Source organism: Chrysochloris asiatica, unplaced genomic scaffold (assembly GCF_000296735.1).
Source record: "Chrysochloris asiatica unplaced genomic scaffold, ChrAsi1.0 scaffold00025, whole genome shotgun sequence".
NCBI classification, from domain to species: domain Eukaryota; kingdom Metazoa; phylum Chordata; class Mammalia; order Afrosoricida; family Chrysochloridae; genus Chrysochloris; species Chrysochloris asiatica.
In genome coordinates, this window is record NW_006408543.1 from 24,018,453 (window position 1) to 24,023,930 (window position 5,478).

The window sequence follows — 5,478 nt, forward strand, 5'->3', positions numbered from 1 at the left end:
GAATCGACTTGATGGCACTTAAGAACAACAAAAGAAGTCAGGGCCCAGAAGGCTTCACTGGTAAGTTCTACCAAACATTCAGGGAAGAGCTGTCACCAATTATACTCAAATTATTTCAGAATAGAGAAGATGATGGAAAACTTCCTAATACTTGTTATGAAGCAAGCATAACCCTCATGCCAAAACCAGGGAAGGACATCACTAAGAGAGAAACCTACACACCAATATCCCTCATGAACAGAGACACACAAATTATCAACAAAATCCTAGCCAACAGAATCTAGCAGCACATCAAAAAAAAAAAAATACATCAGGACCAAGTGGGTTTCATAAAAGGGATGCAAGATAGTTCAACATTAGAAAAACAATCATATAAATAAGAAAAAGGGAGAGAACCACATGATCATATCGGTAGACACAGAGAATGCATTTGACAAAATCCAACATCCATTCCTGATAAAAACACTCAACAAAGTAGGAATTGAAGGGAAATTCCTCAACATGATCAAGAGCATATCTACAAAACCAACAGCCTACATCACTCTCAATGGAGAGAATCTGAAAGCCTTCCCTCTGCGAACAGGGATCAGAAAAGAATGCCTTTTTTCACCACTCCTTTTCAATATTGTTTTGGAAGTATTCGCCAGAGCTCTATGGCAAGATAGGGAAATTAAAGGCATTCAAATTGGCAAAGAGGAAATAAAACACTCTTTATTTGCAGATGATATGATCCTATACATAAAAAACCCCAAAGACTCAGTAAAAAAGCTACTAGACATCATTGGAAGATTCAGCAGAGTGGCAAGGTATAAGATCAACATCCAAAAATTAGTTGGATTCCTCTATAGCAACAATGGCAGCACTGAAAAAGACAATAGGAAAGAAATATCATTTACAATAGACACCCAAAGGATGAAATATTTAGGAATAAATGTAACTAGAGAAACAAAGGATTTATACAAAGAAAATTACAAAACACTACTACAAGAAACCAAAAGAGACTTAAAGAAATGGAGGAACATACCATGTTCCTGGTTAAGAAGACTCAACATCGTGAAAATTTCAATATTGCCCAAAGCAATTTACACATATAATGCAATCCCAATCCAGATTCCAACAACATTCTTCAAAGAGATGGAAAAGACAATTACAAACTTTATATGGAAAGGAAAGAGACCCAGGATAAGCAAAGCACTGCTTCAGAAGAAGAACAAGTTTGTAGGCCTCTCACTACCTGATTTCAAAATTTACTACATGGCTATTGTGGTCAAAACAGCCTGGTACTGATACAATGAAAGATATATTGATCAATAGAACAGAATCGAGAATCCAGAAATTAACCCATCCACATATAGACAACTGATTTTTGACAAAGTGCCTAGGTATATTACATGGGGAGGAGTTAGTCTCTTTAATAGATGGTGCTGGCAGAACTGGAAAGCGATATGTAAAAGATTGAAATAAGACCTTTACCTCATGCCATATACAAATCCAATTTAGTATGGATTAAAGACCTAAATATGAATCTCAGAATTAAAAAGGTCATCAATGAATAAATAGGGACAAATGTGAGGGCTCTAATATAGGGCATACACAGACTATCAAACAATTTGAAAATTACACAAATTAGACAAAATAGATGATTGGGACATACTCAAAATAAAAAACTTACGTGCATCAAAAGACTTCACCAAAAGATTAAAAAGGGAACCCACAGAATAGAAAACAATCTTTTGCACCGACACATCAGACAAGGGACTTTCTAAAATATATAGGAAAATACAAAACATCCACAAGAAAAAGACAAATAACCCAATTAAAAAATGGGCACAGGACATGAACAGACACTTCACCAAGGAAGAGATCCAGGCAGCCAACAAACATATGAAGAAATGTTCAGGATCACTAGACATTAGAGAGATGCAAATCAAAACAAAAATGAGATATCATCTCACACTAGCAATAATAGCAAAGATCATAAAAGTAGAGGACAATAAATGCTGGTGAGGATGTGGAGAGACTGGAACACTCCTATATTGCTGGTGGGATTGCAAAATGGTCCAGCCTCACTGGAACAGAATATGGCGATTCCTCAGAAGGTTGGAAATAGAAATACCTTATGATCCAGCAATTCCTCTACTTGGTATTTACCCACATAAAAAACAAGCCATAACATGAGTAGACATATGCACACCAATGTTCATGGTAGCACTATCTACAATAGAAAAAAGATGGAAACAGCCTAAGTGTCCATCAATTAAAGAATGGATAAACAAATTTTGGTTTGTACACACAATGGAATACTATGCCACCTTGAAGAATAAAAAGGAGGCTGCAAGCCACCACATAACATGGATGAAGCTTGAGGACATTATGCTGAGTGAAATTAGTCAGTCACAAAAGGAGAAACATTTCATAGGAACATTATTGTAAAAGAGTAAGAAAAAATACCCACACTGAAAGGGGGGAAAATCATCTTTTATTTTTTATTTTCTTTATTATTATTATTATCTTTTTTATTGCAGCTTTTGGTTACCAGAGAGTAGGGGATGGGGTGAGGGGGAGGGAGGGAAGGTGGAGCTCAGGGTAGGGAACAGGCACAGGACAGTGGAACACAGGGTATGGGGTGGGGCAATACACTAGAAGGGGTAGGGGAAAGGAAAAATAAGGCAGATGGGAGAATAGCTAGGCAGGTTTACATGGGCTAAATGGGACAGAGCATTTATAATGATCTGAGCACAAACTTGGAACAACAGGGCTCATGGATACAAAGATTGAGGCATGGTTTGAATGGGTAAAATTAGGGAAATGATGCTAAGATGCTTGGCTGTTTGTTGAATCTTGGTTTCCCTTGCCTACTATTGTAAAATAGACACTCGAAAGGGAGAGAAAGGAGCATCCAGAAACATCACCACAGAAAGCTTGTAAGTCTGTCTTCAGCCTATAACTAAAATGGGACTAGTGAAGGAGGCTCCCTGCAGAGCCTTTGCACTGCACAAGACCATAGGTGGAATACTGATCATCATCCAGAATCTTCTGAGATGAGACATTCCCACGTGAAAGGACAAGCAGACCAGTCTGGAGCCCCTAGAAGACCAGAAGATTCTTTTTGAAAGATAGACCAGCAGAAAACAACAACAACAACAGCAGTCTAATTGGATACTACAAGAACAAGCAAGTTGTTCCCCAGGGAGCCTTCAAGGCATGTGGTCAGGTCCTCTCAGGGCAAACCCCTTTCCAAGACTGAAACAAATGGAATACACTAGCAGGCATATGGTCCTGCTGCTGACCACGTTGGTCACCGTTAAGGGGAAGGGGGAAAAATAGCAATGAAGTTGTGAACTAAATCTGACGGCATTCAATAGACTCCTGTTAACCTGGATTGAGACCTAGGGACTCCTGAGCCCAGTGGCAGGGACATGGCCCCAGAAGACTAAAATTGACTGTGAAGCATCCAGCTGATATAAAAAGAGAGGGGGGATGCACAAAAACACTCACACTTGCAGATAGTACCCATTTGGCCTGGCATCAATGGCTGGATGATCAGAACACAACTGAGGAAGAAAGAAGAGGGAAGGAAAAAAAAAAAAGGAGCAACCCACTGTAAGTGGATGATCTTGACCTATGCTTGTGGATGCAGTATGACAAAGGAACGGACAAATCTCTACAGTGCGGATCATTCCCACCCCCTTAGTACACAGGGTCAACAGGGAGGGGGAACTTAAGACATTGGCTACCCAAAATGGGGGGTCTATAAAGGCAACAAGTGACAGGCTTAAAAGCTTTCAATAGGGAACCTAGCTCCAGAGGATACAGGGAAAGGTAGAACACCCACTGAATTATTTCCACCTGTCTGTATGGGGTTAATAAAAGGTGTGGGGGAAAGGACTCCTGTGGTTCAACAGGGAATGGTTGCTATCAGGTCTGACAGTGAGTGTTGGAAAGGTAAATGTTAAGTGTTTGGTAACAAAAGGATTAGAATGGTTGTTTTTGCAGTCCAGGAGCAGAGCAGAGATCCCTGGAACCATCAAGGGAGAAAAGCGAAGTGGGAGACACTGTCTGTGGAGGCAGTGACACTAGGGATAGAGGCAGAGGCAATGATGTGGACCAAAGGAGCAGCTAGGGACTTGAGTCAGGGAGGGAGAGGAGTTGTGTGCTGATGGTTGGGGGGCAGGAGTGTGGGGTGTACCCTTTGGGTGTTTGATGGTTCATGCAGGGGATTGTGATCATTGCAATGAAACAAAGTACGACAGGATGAATGTAAAGATAACGTTCACCCATGTAAACGAATATATAATTCACAATAAAAACTTAAAAAAAAAGACATATTGAGTTTTTGCTAGTAGTCATAGAAAACTTACTAAGGACATTAGTAGTGATTGTACATGATGAAAGTAATCAGGGTGACTGAATTATACATGTTAAAAAATGTGAAATTGGCTAATGTGTTGAATAATTTTTATTTTATTCTATGGGAGCTCTCGCAGAGGATCCAGGTGGATTAGGAGATCTCTGAACTAAGGGAGTACATTTAGAATTTACTGAGAAACATTCATGTTTGGTCTCCAAGATAAAGCTAGCATTAGACATGAACACATAGACTGGAGATGTGAGTTTTGAATCTGACTAGACTGGATCTTAACAACTAAACAATTTAAGAAAATCATGAGATCATTGATAACGCTTTCTTGTTATTTTTCTAATCAAGCCAAGAAGGAAGATTCAGCATAGCTGATGTGTTGAAGAAAAATCAAATGGTCCATTCTTTTACCACTGTACTCTACCAGAAGCAGCCAACCTAAGGCCATGACACTCAGAGTGCATGTGTCATGGAGACATTAACTCTGTATATTTTGATGTTCCAATGCCTTGCTTGACACTCTAAATCCTAATGCTTTGTTAATGAACATCTGAGTATTTTTGATTCTTAAAGTGATAAAAAGGCTGACTTACCTGATACCACCTAACACACTGATTTTTTAACTGATTCTGGTTAAATATTATTTTTGCTTCTAGGCAACTCAAAAATTAGGAACAGATTTTGCCAAAGTGGTTTCTGAGCCATAGTTATGTCGCTTGCTCATCTGATTCTTATTACAACTTTCAGATAATTCACAGCTGAGCACTTTCCACCAACTTCTCCATTTTTGGTTGAGTCCAAAATGCCTGTATCTCTCTCTGTGGTAAGGCAGTCTGAGAAGAATCAGGACTCCAGGGGAGAGGTGGAAGGGTAGAAGGGAAGAGAAAGTGAGCATGCCAATTGCTATTAAATAAATTAGAAACTGTTGAAAAAGGGAGTTTATACCACAATATGATTGCATTTACCTCTGGAATGTCTTTAAAGGGTGTATTTAAGAACACATTTTTGCTTCAGAGTAATGTCAAAAAGTCTGGTCTGTCCTCTGTACTATTGAGTATGGAGAAGGAAGGGAGAAGAGAAGACAAAGGGCTGAAATTAGTAGGCAGTGGGAATTTTAG